The sequence below is a fragment of the Euprymna scolopes genome, chromosome 8, assembly GCF_053919585.1.
Source record: "Euprymna scolopes isolate OS-2025 chromosome 8, ASM5391958v1, whole genome shotgun sequence".
Taxonomy (NCBI): Eukaryota; Metazoa; Mollusca; class Cephalopoda; order Sepiida; family Sepiolidae; genus Euprymna; species Euprymna scolopes.
Window position 1 is genome coordinate 73,686,374 of NC_136489.1, and position 15,236 is coordinate 73,701,609.

Here is a 15,236-nt window from a genome sequence, read left to right on the forward strand (position 1 = left end):
CTTACTTTCACATTTACAGTGTAACATTTTGATTAGCGAATTCAAACTATTCCTGATACGTATATAATATTGATAGCAGTTTTGTTGTTCTTCTTATTAGTTTACTAAGAGTAATTACACAAGTAACCAACAAAGATTTCTCTTTCAAAACAACTTGTGGTGTTAGATGAAGTCTAAGTGACAATAAGTCTCCTAAGATGTCCACTACTCCACCACTTTCGATAACCTTTACAAATGACTGCATTATCGCAACAACAGCTTACCATTAGTTTCGCATTAGCAGCGAATATTGGTCTTCACTGGCATTCGGTGGCAATAAGCCTCCTCAAGGTCCCAGTCCTCTTTACACTCATCTAGCGGTGGTCTTCCCTCTCCCTATAACCTTCTCACATATTTGATATGGTGTCAGTTTATACACAAACAAACAAAAACAGAGGAGGAAACACATACGCAGGTATGTTTAGTAATTATACCATTTCAGTTGTCGTGGGAGGTCCGTTTGTGTTTTATGTCCAGGTTGTGTATGTAGCTAATGTATATTTGTCTCCGCATTCCGGGGGTTTCATTGAAATTTCTGCAGTTTTCATTATTGTTATCTGTTTTGACTTCTCAGCCACCACTCTGATTGCAATGTCTTCCATACTTTTTAAAAGTTTTTCGTAATGTTCTCAGCGCCCCTACTATTAGTGGTGTTATCTTGACTTTTTCATATTCCAGATCCCCTCGTGCTCTCTTGTCAGCCCCAGGTATTTGCTCCACTTTTCTGCTTCCTTGATTCTCACTTTGTTATCTGGCAAGAATTTTCCTTCTTGTAAACTATTGGGACATATGTTCTTCTTACTTGGATGGGTGTAACCGTTTGTATATCCATGTCTCATATGATTTTCATCTTCCAGTACGGCTGCGGTGTGTGCTTATACTATTTGTCTGGATGGTCAAAATGCATTTGTCCGCAAAATTCCCAGTGCCTTCCCTAATTGACTGTGTCTATTATTATATTCCCTTTGAGCTAATTTCTTGCATTCACTTATTATGTAGTTTACAGTTTCGTCATTTCGCCTACAGAGTCTGAATTTGCTGTTTTCTTGTGTCTTGCCGATCCTTACTTTAATGTGGTTTGTTCTAATCGTGTTATCTTGTGCGTTGTTATTATGGATTCAGTTTTCCTATTTAGCTTTCACTCTGTGTAGTCATTTTTTAGTATTTTCTTTAGTCTCATCTTCTGTAATCCTTATGTACCGTTCCTGTAGCTGATTCACTTCTCATTTTTCTTTTCTTGTCTCACCCACCGTCTTATTTTTCTATCTTGTTTGTTTTTCAGTGTCTCTTGCTACGCGAACCATTCTTTCGACGTTTTGTATTATGTATTTTCCTCATTCTTATGTACACAGACTTCTATACAAACTGTTCCTCCGTTTTTTATTTTCACATAATATCATCTTTTGGATGTAGTGACTTGTGCATCGTCATGAGTTTCCTTAGTTTTCTTGTCCAAATTTCCTAGTTCCTCTGGGGTTCAACCTATAAACGGTCCACAGTAGCTTACCAGTAACACTGCCCAAGTGTTTATACATGTTATTAGGTTTATATTATATAGTGTAAATTCGAAGAGTTTTCTTGTACTTATAAGTTATATTCTTTCTAATTTACTCTTTTATTTCTGTTGCTTTGATGGTGTCTACGTTCTGTATTGCCAGGTATTTGAAGCCATCATTTTCACACAGTGTCCTCATCTTAGTTTGATTGTGATGGTTTTATATCTTCCAATGTTTCTAGTTATCTTGTCGATATAAGTAAACCTCACTTTTTATACCGAATTCTATTTGATATCCTAGCTGAAGGTTGCGGTTGTGTTAATTAGCGTCGCTAGCGCAATTTATTTTGCAAACAGGTTTAGGTCATCCGTGTACATTCGGTGGCTCATTCGTTCATCTGTGTTAGTGAACGTGTATCCTGCTTAACATTCTTTTAGTATATTGTTCAGTAGACATCATGGCTATTAAGAACAGTAGCGGTGATAGAAAATCGCTATGAAAAACATACTTTGTAATTTTATCTTATTTATGTATTGTGCATCAGCCCCTAGTAAAAATCTCTGTTTTCATTGCATTTTCTATTAAATAATCTATTGAAAATCTTACCTAGTATATAATACATTCGCTTGCATTCTATTATTCATGCTTAAGGAATCCTGCCATACGCTTTTTGTAGTCAATCATTGCCATGGCTATTTTATTCTTTCTACTTTTAACATCCTACAGGATCATTTATTATATGTATAATAGGTCAGGTGTTCCTCTTTATTTTTATGGCATCCTTTCTGTTTCTCTGGAAGTAATCAGCGATTAACAAGGAAATAGTTGTTTTCATTGTTCTGAATTAGTTTTTCATGTAATGCTATAAATTCTTTTAAATTTATAAACATATTCCGTCGTTTCCTGGGGCCTTTACATTTGCCATTTTTCAGAAGTTGTATTGAATACCTCTTTGCTTATTTTCTTTCTATAATCCTCGATCTATTTGCTATGGGTCTTGCTTCGTGTCTTTCAGCCATACACTATTTCTATTATGATCCTATCGTTCTACCCAGATCTGGATCCAGTAACGGTGTGTTTCAGTTGGGTCCGGTTGTTATGTTTGTCTTTTATCCTCCGTTCACATTCTTAGAGAATTGGCTTCTATTGTTTTCAAAAGTTCTGTTTTGCTTCCACTATTCAAATTTGTATCGGTACCGTCATAATTTCCATTCTTTTGTTTCTATTTTTTTGCTCCAACTTTTCTTGTTTCTTATTTCAACTCTGCTCGCTAGTCACATTACTATTTTTTCATCCACTACATGTTATTTTCATTTTTTATCGCGTTGACTTCTTTTTAGAGTTTGTTGATCTGAGTTTCCAACCTCACATGTTTTGTGGATTCATATTCTCTCTTCGTTTTTACACTTTTATTAAACTTCACACCCAATCTCGTGGTATTTGCTTAAATTAAACTGTTTAAGTCTGTAATAATATCAGGTTTGTTGTATGGGTGAAGGTTGTCCACCTTCTCATTTTTAGCTTTTATTTTATTCCATCTGTGGTTCTTTAAAGAGTGGAAGCTTTGTGTTTCAACGTTTATAAGTTGCCTGAAGTTTTCTACTTCAGCTAGTTCATTCTCGTTAAGTTCTGTTCTTTATAGATCTCGGTCTCCAAGTGTCTTGTATCCGAGCTTTGCAAGTCTTTTACATCTGGGATTTCTATGTGTGGAGTTTCAGTGAGTAGTGTTTCTTGGTCTTTGTAGTATTTTCTTAGGTCTAAAATCGAAAGCTAACCTCTATTGAAAATAAGTGTCGTTTATTCTGCAATTCTTTATTCTGAACTATGGTAGTAACTGGATATGTCATACAACTCTGACATCGGTCCTTAGGGTGACTTTTGTAAAAGCATTCAATTATCGTTCTATTCTATTTTGTTGTCTATTCTTCCTCCGGGTTTTTGGTCTATGTTGGTTAATTTTGCTCCCCTGTATTTTGATATGTATCAAAATTATGTATATCATTAATATTATGAAATTAGAAGGGATACTTACCTGTTCTGTGTTTGTGTTATTCTTGTTTCTGATATCACAAGAGAAGCCAACATTTGCAGAATGACGACCGAATCCCTCATGCTTGTCACCGAGGGAGCGCCTGCTGTCCATGAAAACAAAATCTTTCTGTAGTGTTACACGTGGCATATTATTCGAAAATTGTATGTTTCATGGTGTGGTGTTTATGGCAACGACAGAGAGAGAGTGAGAGAGATAGAGATAGATAGATAGATAGATAGATAGAGAGAGAGAGAGAGAGAGAGAGAGAAAGATTAAAAAACAAGGCTAGTCTTGTGGCCTCTCGCTTCAAATGGGTTAGTATCTTGTTCACTTTGGATTTACTGCCTTTAAAATTTATTGATCATCCGTAGTAAAATATCAGTGGGTGGCGGTGCTTACTTATTCTCGGGGTCTTTAGTAATTCATTTTCATTTTTCTGTTTATAAGAATAAAATATGAATACAAATTCAGTAATTAAGCAAATAAATAAAGATGGTTTTGGACTATGCCAGAAAACAAATAAATTAGTATATATATATATATATATATATATATATATATATATATATATATATATATATATATAATTAGAATTAATATAAGGATTTAAAATGATTGACCTTCTTGTCAAAAAAAGAAATATGGACAATTATTATTATGATTATTATTATTATTGCAATGTGGCATTCGAAACATAAAGTCATCTATTATAGTAGCGGATGAGCAATATTCAGATATTAATCAAGGAACAAGCACGAAATTATTTTAGTTTATCTAAAAATATAGCAACAAAATATGGAATATATTATAATCATGTAATGCATTTTCATATGATCAAAATATTAATACGGCATTTAATATAAGATTACGGTAAGATATAAATGTGTATTTATTATCATATTTATAGTTCGATTCCAATACGTTCCACAAACTCTCTCTCACTGAGGATGTTGGCAACCTTCACGTGACACTTCTCGTCATCATTGATGCCTTTGTATGATAATTTTTACTATAAAAATATCATGGAACCAATGCTGAGAATAGGATGTTCGGATTCATATGATATGTTAATGACTAGCGATGATATGTACCTTCTCCCCATCTGTATATATATATATATATATATATATATATATATATATATATTTTTTTTTTTTTTATGTATCGTTCTAATATATATTTATATCTATGTATTTATATTTCTTAGTATTCATATTTATTTATAAATATATAATGCGTCAATTGAGTTGTTAAAGAACAGCCAATTGTGAAAATAGTTTAACATGCATGATTCTCAAAGAAGAAAGTAAAAGATTTGTGAATGGCCAATGACAATTAAGGTTATGTAATGGTACTCTTCAAAAGAGAGTTAATAGAATAAATATAGGAAATTATATAAGATAGAAACTATAATATATATAGTAAATGAACAAAATGAACATCAGACCTGTCAGAAATTCTCAAAGACAAGATCAACGTGAAGTTAGTCTTAGTCAACGAAAAATATAGGAGATCTTTCAATACACCTTTTTTTGTTAACGGAATGAGCGTTCAATTCCTATGCAAGGACCATTTCACCAAACCTCATCTAAGACGCCCCGGGGCCTTTTTAAAGAATTTGGCGTCTCCTGGAAAGAAATGCTGAAAAGAGTCCTCGTTGCAAAGTCTTTGATATTGCAACACAAGCTGGTGTCGGTTCAAGAACAGTTGACTGGTATCTTCACAAACTGGGCTACTATAGTAGACCCTCGAGATAGAAACCTCTTCTTCATATTGCGAATATAAAGTGCAGACAAATTTGTGATCATGAGATAATTTAAGGGCCTAGGACCTTTTGGATCAATGTCATATTTTATGAAGTGTTTCGATTTGCATTATTTTCTGATAGTGGAAAGGTATGTGTAATAAAGCTCACTTAACAAGTTATATCGCATAGGATTAGCAAATCTCTCGATAGAGGCAACCTTTCTAGGGCAATTGCTCTTGACATATCTAAGGCCTTTGGATTTGCTTCATAAGATCTCTAGCTATGGTATTGCTGGAAATGTCTCCTCAATTATTAAATCATTTCTTTCTGATAGGTTCATAAGAGTAGTAGTTGAGGGGCGAAAATCAGAAGCTCACAGTATTAATGCCGGTGTCCCTCAGGGGTCCATCCTGGGTCCAACTCTTTTCCTGATCTACATTAATGATCTTCCAAATCACATCCTTACATCATTTGTAGACATTTATGTTGACGACACTACCATTTATGGTAGCACATCTAAGACAGTAAACGACCAAGTTCTCTCCAATTCTCTCTTCTCTGATCTTGAGCACGTAGTACAATGGGTTAAGGAGTGGCTGGTTACCTTTAATTCATCTAAAACCAAGCTTCTCTCTTTACATCATCAACATTCTGATCCACATCAATTGAAATGAATGGCTCTCGTCTTCAGGAGGCCTCAAGTTTTGACAAGCTTCTTGGCTTGACCATTACTCCTGATCTTAAATGGAACACGTACATCAAATCTGTTGCCAAGGCCACTGGAAAAATGGTGGGATCTTTCTATCAATCCGGTAGATATATCACTGCTGATGATATTCTCTATTTATATAAGAGCCCGGTACGTCCAAGGATGGAATACTGTTGCCGCATCTGGGCAGGAGCTGCTAGAAATGACTTGGCCTGCCTTGATAGAGTTCAAAATAGACTTCTTGGCCTGCTGGGAGATGTCCCTTTCTCTTCCTTGCAACCTCTATCTCACAGAAGAGATGTTGCGAGTTTGTCTCTGGTGTATCGTTATTTTCATGGAAAGTGTTCGACTGAGCTTCAATCTATGATCCCCCCTCGCCAAACTTTTACAAGAAACACTCGTCTAGCTGTACACACTATCAATAATCCCCCCCACTCTTTATCTGTGCCTACACCTAAACGTAGATTCCATGAACAAAGCTTCTTTCTTAGAACTGCTCGCCTGTGGAATTGTCTTCCGTTTTCTTGCTTTCCGGCTGACTACAATATGGTTGTATTCAAGTCTAACATAAATAAGTTCTTGATGAGCCGTTCCATATAAGTTATCAGATTTACCAAATTTTCATTACTAATGATTACTATATTGTCCAATTTCTACTGTACACTCTTTAACCCTTATCCTGGAGTGGCCTCTTGGCCTTGATAATGTGGCGATGCCTATGTAAAAATAACAAAAAAAAACAAAAACAACAAACAAACAATTGACTCTTCTAGGGCGACACAACATTGGTTGAGCAAAAAAGGAATTTACAAACGTCTATGGCCAAGTAAGTATCCGGAAATGCACCGAATTGAGAGTATTTGGGACATATTTGATCGTAAACTTCGCAAGAGGAAAAGGAAGACATCTTTTCAGCCTGCACTTTAAACAGTATTGCGTCAGACATAGCAAGAAATCCCTCAAGATAATGTTCGTCAACTGATTAACGCTATGTCTAGAAAGGGTCTAGAATTAATCATACCAAAGTTACTTCCAACCAATTATTAGTTATTTATTTTGTGATCATTTATTTTGGATTTTGTTCTATAAATTATATGTCTATTGAAATAAACTGTTCATATGAGTGCCTATTATTGTCTGTCACGTCTGTGCATAGTTCTACTTTTTTATGTAACGAAAACGCTTGAAATATATAAAATAATTAACAGAGGTTGTCGTCAACAGCTGCGAATCTGACATTTATGTTGACTTGCTATTTTGTTGATTCCAGCTGTTTTTTTTTTAGAAAAAAAAAATCGATTTAGTTTTTTCAATGTACTTATTTCGCACAACACGAGCTTTAAAACCGATAAATACACCACACGACCAAGTTATTATATTAACTAAAAATAAATATTGCATAAGATGATAAGGATATACAGTAAACATTTTCTGAAAAAAGTGTTGAACTATTACTTGTATAAATATAATAGAAATTAAAATGAATTCCTGAAAATAACAGGGTCTCATTAGATGATGCAAACAGTTAGACTTCAACATTGCTCTTAGTAATTAAGAACAATGAATTTTCAGGTAACTTTAATATAATGTTCTGAAGTTATTCCTTCGGAAATATGTCAATAAAACTAATACAGTAAAATAAATTAACCTTAGTTTAGTTTTTATATTGCGTTGATTTAAGATATATTCATTCTTTAGTATAAATATTCATATTCTTCGCCAACTTATTACTAATATTATTATAGTAAGTGGGAGTAATAGTTAAGTTAGTAGCAGTAATATTGTTATCTCTTCCTTTCAATCCACAACTTTTATTTGATGTCAGCAATGGACATTCATAAAAACGCAATTGATTTTGATGTCAGATGGGATTTTAATTTACTAAATGGAACGAACATGTCATATGGGATAAACACATCAAGTAAAAGCAATATTTTGAATTGGCTGCACATTATATAGGGCCTTTGCTAATGGTTCACTTAAAATACTATGGCAGTGATTTTGATTTGATTAAAATACCCTCATTGATATTCGCTAAATGATCATTCATATAGGAGTTCGCTTTAGCCGTTATTATCTTTGAAAGTCGATATTAAATCATAAAACATTTTATAAATCTGAAGAAAAAGTTAATTTTAAAATCAAAGAATAGTTTCTATTCCTATACACATTTGACGCGTCTATATAGATATTTTGCTCTAATCATATTAACCTCACGCACATGATTTCACAATTATTTACATTAATACTAATCAACAAAACTGTATACCAAGGTAGATCGAATTTTTTACAAGAGAATCACAACTTATCAAGACCCGAATGCCACGCGAGAATAAAGGTAAATGAGAGTACAATGGTCACTTAGACAACATCGTATTGATAGTTTGTTTAAGAAAATTGGATAACATTTAATTATTTAAGTGGGAAAATAACAAGAACTTGTTTACATCAGAGTTGAAAACAACCATGTTGTTGTCAGCTGGAAAACGAGACAACGGAGGAGAATTCAACAGACGCCAGTTCTAGGAACGTTTTTTAAAAGGGAATTTGCGTTTAGATTTTGTGAAATGTATTATATAACCACAAAAAGGGTATTTATGAATGTTAGTCAGCTAAATCTCAAATAGGTCGCAAATCAAAGAAAGTACATCTTGTATAGTCATGCAGAGGGTGTATAAAATCAACGTGTGTATATATGTAAGGACCCAAATTCTTTGTGTCTGTGCGTTAGCGTTGTGTTACGTGGCCTAACTCTATGTCTGTGGTTCGTCACTATGTGCGCCATATGTGTTCATATATATATATATATATATATATATATATATATATATATATATATATATATATATGTATATATATACTAGCAAAAGTACCCATCGTTGACTGGGTTCAAAAACAGCCTACAGAAAATGGACTCTGATTTATACAAGTATGATAGGTTATGAAAAGGGAGGATTGTAAGAGATAGCTTCGAATTTGGGGGCATCAAAACCAAAGCAAAATATGATGAAAGTAAAGATAAAATAGATAAACTCAATAATTTATTGTACCATACCTGTTCACATTGAAATACTTATCACAATATTCTGTGGATCTGTATTAAAAACCCTTGTTAAACTTTGTGACATATTTCCATTCTATGGAGGTCAGGTGCAAACGAACACCCAATAATTTTATTATACCATATTTCTTCAAACTGAAATATAATTATCAAAGTAGACTTATGCAGATAGATAGGACACGTCTTTATTAAAGTTTGTGCCTATGTCCATTCTATGGAGGCCAGGCGCGAACGCAGACCCCACAATTTTATTATACAATCCCTATCTAAGTAATAACATACTTATCAAAATATTCTTATGTACATCTATATCAGAAACACTTGTAAACGTTTTTTTATTTTTTATTTTTTAATTCCATACATTGTGAACCAGGCCCGAACGCAGGCCCCACAATTTTAATGAACCACCGTTCTGCCAGATCAAACATACCCATTCCTGTATCTCGATACATCTTCTATCATTATATGCAATCAGATTTTTAAAATACTCAACCATATAGGCGCCTATTCATGACCAGACACACACACACAGACATTCAGTTTCTATTATATATATATATATATATATATATATATATATATGTTTTGATTCTACTTGATGGACTTCACGTAAGTTTTTTAAACTATCGCAATCACTACTATATATTCCGTATAATATTACAATCAATTGGGTCTATAGTAATAACAACATATGCAAGCATTAAACTCGTGTGTTTCAACGTATTGCTGACCAGGCAACGAGGGGCGACCTTCCCTAATAGACTAATTCTACATAAAGTATTACTCATCTCTGGTGTTAAATGTACTGTTTGAGTGAATATATGGCGATTCACATTTATTACATAAGCTAAACTGTTGTTATATACTTTGTTAGTATATCCCATTTTCGAATGTGCAATTACGTATTTTCCGTGCTCTTTATTTATCTATTATAATAACCATTCGGAATAAAATCCCCTTGATTGAACGAAAGGCAATATATCTTAACCAATAAAAGAAAGACATCTCGTAGAGTACGATGATACGAAAAATGATTTGGTAAGGGGTTAAGGGAGATAACACAATTTGTAAAACTGATCTTGCAAAAGGCAGGCACGAATGTTGTAGGAAGTAATGGAAGACAGTGTCAAACTTATCTATGATTGCGAACATTTATTCCGAAAATAACATCGCTACAGGTATGTGAATAAAAAACTAGACAGAGTAGTATTAGAAAACTAAAGTTAATATAAATAGAACCAGAGAACCATAGGGCACCAACAGGATTAATATGCAAGTAGAAAAAATAATACTAAAAAATATATAGGTATATAATTTTATGTTTCAGATCTTTATCTTAAGATGGAAAACACGATAAGTTAAATCAGTTTTTAAGACATACGACCAAACATGTATGAGTAACGTAAAACATTTCCTCCAAACACAAATAGCAATCGCATATAAATCTTAAGTATGCAGTATGAGGAAATTAGTTTTACATGGTCTATTTCATTTATTTTCTATTATATTAATAGAAAAACGAAAACACTTATATTCACATATTGTATTCAGATGGCTATATTTTCGAAAACTTGTAATCTTTAGTTTAATTTCGACACTGTTTAGGTAAATACAACTTCAGCTCTTATTCAGGCAAATTTTGCGGAACTGGAATCTTTTTTTCGTAATCGAAATCGGCGTGAAATTTAGAACAAAAGTTTTATTTAATCAGCTGTGGTAATCCATCATCCTTGACCGAGTCGAGATATAAGATAATCTGTGATTGCATTGAAAAGACCGTCTGCATTTATCTTTGGACCATAAAGCTCCTAACCTCCTTTACGCCACGGGTCCGCAAGTTGTATGATAACATCGACTAAAACGCTGTGTGAATTACTTTCAAACTCAGAACAGCAGTAGGAATAATCCAAATAATACGAATTATCAGTAGAAGTATAGAAAAATATAAAGTAAGAAAATATAGTGCGGAAATCATTATTTTATTTAGAAAAAGGACTTTGTACATCTTGTTGATCCTAATAAAATGCTGCACTACATGAATATACATTTACATAGATATTTAGATCTGTATTGTAATGAAAACAGGACAAGAGATTCCGTCTAGTAATCTTTTTATTCAATTAAGGATCTTATCACTCGCCTACTTGACAAGAGGAAATGTACAGTTTTTATACTTGGATTATCAAAGGGGGGCAAATCTCTATTCACAACACGTATGTATATAAGATTTGACTCACAGATCAGCTAGAATTATACGTTGCCCAGCGCGATCATTTTTTTATCAAAGTTACATAGGGTAATTTGCTTATAATTATATTTTTTATTGTCTTTATTATTTCTACTATTTTTACTTTCATTGTTTTTTTAAACATCCCTAAATGATCTAACGTTTTCTTCTTATTAAATCTCTATATTTTAAATAACCTAAATGTTTTGTTTCATTTTCTTCTATATGATATTGCTAGCTAGTTGCCGGCATTGCCCAGTGGTACAATACGTTTAACATGATATTTTATTTTATGAATATTGCGTATAAATTATCCTCTATGGGACTTATTTTCAAAGTAAAAATAATAGTAATGATTATGTCGTTCATCGAATTTCGTCTGCGTTTGTATACAATATAACGGCAGATGATATTTGTACTCGACAATGGATGCGCTGGAAAGCCACTTCTGATTAATGTTTAGTTGTAAAATATCAAAACAAAGAGATGATTGGGAGCGATTTTAAATGGCGCATCTTCTTTATAAGAAAAAATATAAAAAAATAGTCAGGTACAAAGAATTATTCGATTTCTAGTCGAATGCTCTACCACTGAGCTATACCTTTAGATGACAATACATTTAGCTTTTTAAAAATAAATGATTAGCTGGAATTTTAATATTACATTTGCTGAGGTAACTTTAAATATTCCCCTGTAAAAATAGTTCTTTTTTTTATTTATAAGAAAAAAAAACTATTTTTAATATAGTTTTTTTTCCATTTTCGAAAATGACTTGTTGGGATTTTATTATTTCGAGTGTGGCCAACTTTCCATTTTCGGAAATGACTTGTTGGGATTTTATTATTTCGAGTGTGGCCAACTTTCCATTTTCGAAAATGACTTGTTGGGATTTTATTATTTCGAGTGTGGCCAACTGAGATGAAAAGAACCAAACACTAGATCAGGGAAATTAAATTTCCAGAAAATTGAACGATTTTTAAGTTTTGCCGTCTGAAATGAAAAACAATTCAGAACAAAATGATACTGAAAAAATATTCCTTTCTAACTTACATAAAAATATTATGAATATACAAAATTGTCCGTGATTTCTTACTATATATTTTGGATTTATATTAAAAAGTTTGGCTCACAAGGTTTGCAAATTTTGCTGGCTCATTGTAGTTGTATTTTTCGAAGAGGGTATATTTTGTTTAACAAGAAACAGATTATAAAATCAAACAGTGTTTCCTATAATAAAAACATAATTTAAATATATTAGAAATAAAACCTCACCATAACACCGTACCTAAATATTGCTGAATAAATTTTCCTCAAATATAAAAAAAATATAATATTTACAAATTAAAAACGCAACCTTCAAAACGCAGCCACCACATTTATACATAATTTAATTAATAGATTTTACAACCATTCTGAAGAGCATATTGGACAGGGTAGGTAAAATGGCAGAAATGTGTGAATCGGAAAACAAGAAAAAATCCGTGTTAATATATAGAAGAGGAACCTCTTCAGTATACTGCTCGACCTTACATTTGCGGGCAATATGAACTGGTTAAAATACATGGAGGACACCGTGAAAACTGCTGAAAAAGGTGTGTTCCTTCTATCGAGCAAGAAGACTACTCACATCTGGAAGTATCATGTACATCTACAAAGCCAACATTCGCCCCTGTATGGATTATTATTGCCACATCTTGGGTGGTACATCAACCACTTGTATGAGGTCCAAAAAGAGTTTTCAATCTGATAGGTCACACTATATCAACTAAGCCTCACCTGCTCTCCCATCGCCAAAATATTACATCACTGTGCCTGTTTTACAATATTCTAATGGAATGTGCTGTGATGAACTTGTTACAACTGTGTCCCCTCATTTTATATATTCCCGACGAAATCGTTTAGCACAAAGACCTCACCCATTCACTCTTGAAGTTCCTACATGTCAGACAGCTTTCTATTCTAATAGTTTGTTTCATCGAACAGCTACATTTTGGAATTTTTATTCTGCTACTTGCTTCCCTGGCTCTGCTCATGTGCAGAATTTTAATTATAACGTAAACCAAGATTTTGTAAATCTTTCCTAGGCATGCTCCCAAAGAGTAGCTTATTATGTCCAAGTGGCGATATGCCTTGTTAGATGTTAACGTGCTTGAAAAAAAAGAAGAAATTAGTAGTTTGTCAATTTAAAAATGAATTATATCTATATTTAAAAGCAGTTGAGGACCTTTCAAAAATAAGATTCTGGTTTTATACGATTACGTGCGAATTTCTCGAAAAATATTTTAGTATTTAAAGTGGAGACTGTTTTTTCATATACATGTTTATTAAAATGATCCTTCATTTCTAGGACACTAACTTTTAGAGGCAGATTACTAATCTTTAATATATGTTTAATTTTAAGTCTGACCCGCAATGTCATTAAACCATGCGAAATAAACTTAAAAAGTAAAACATGCAGAATTTATCTTCTATAACAAAATAAATAAAGAAATAAATAAAATTTGCTCAGACAGTCTTAAACCTTGCACTGGTAAAAACATAGGATATAAGGGTATTACTCTACATTAAATTGGGCAGCAGTTTTCCTGAATTTGGGAGCAGGTGGTAGAATAAGTCATTTGTTTATAACTATTCAAAAATGAAGTCCCTCCATTTATTTACTTTTAATTCAGTGTGTAGAAACCACTTTTGACTTCATATTTTGAAATTAGAAAAAAACTTAGTTTAAGCACGGTAAAAGTTTACATGTCGATAGATAATTAATTCTACTACGTTTAGTATAAGTTTTTTGCTGTCGTGTTTTTTTATAATTTTCGACTCTAAACTTTCTACACTTTTACTAAATGAATAAATACTTTTAAATTAAAGGGAATGCTTAGATCGTATTTTAATCAATAAATGCTGGCCCTCCCCTTCCAAATAAGATGCATCTAAAGCTAGTTTAAGTTAACCGAAGCAATAGTTTAAAAAAGTCAATACATAATTGTTACGAAAGGCAACACATGCTACATTTCTACCTACCTGAATGAGTTTAGTTTTTGTTTTAAATAATGTTCAAGCAGTTTTATTATTATTTAAGCTTTAATTGCGGGTTTGTGATTGTCAAATATTTCCAGAATTTCTAGAACAATAAAATGGTAGCCGCTAGATCAAAATTTTACCCGCTAAATTTCAAACGAAACCTTTAGATCTTGCGGGAAAATGAGTAAAGTGGCAAGAACGATTATTTCCATTTGCCGGTGTAACGTAAAGTATTACCCTGTAAAAAGTCTTCTTTTTATCTATAAGAGAAGAATCGTCCTTTAAGATTGAAGCCTTTCGAGTTTCGATACTTATCGGATGAATTTCTATACAAAACATATCTAAATAAGTTTCAGGCCCTTCTTTTTTACGGGAATTTAAAACATCAAATGCACTTGAGAATTCAGTATGTTATTGCTATGCAGTTTAAGAGATGACTGACCACTTTTTATGAAATCTGGTTGAAATTGTAACATTCAGCAGGTATTGGAATACACCGTACTAATAACTAATCTTCACAGTTGTTAATTTCAAAAATATCTGAAATATTGTCTGCTTTAAACTTGGAATAAAAACCACAAAACCATCGGGATGCTTTTCGGCCATCTTGCCTGAATTGGTCATTATTTTTTGATTGGCATAAGATATTAAAAGAAAGACAGGTGGGTTGTGAGGGTTGGGATGATTCAGAAAGATAGAACACAAGAGTTGACTGGCTAAATAAATAATTGCGTGGAAAATGGTTGTTATGTGTCTATATAAAACAATAAGTGCAAAGTTTTATGTCAGTGTAGGAACTGTACGAAAAATTATCTACGAGAAACTGAAGATGGGAAGATTTGCGCAAAGTTTGTCCTAAAAGTGCTCAGAGGAAATCAGAAAGAAAAAAGTTGTCATGACAAAG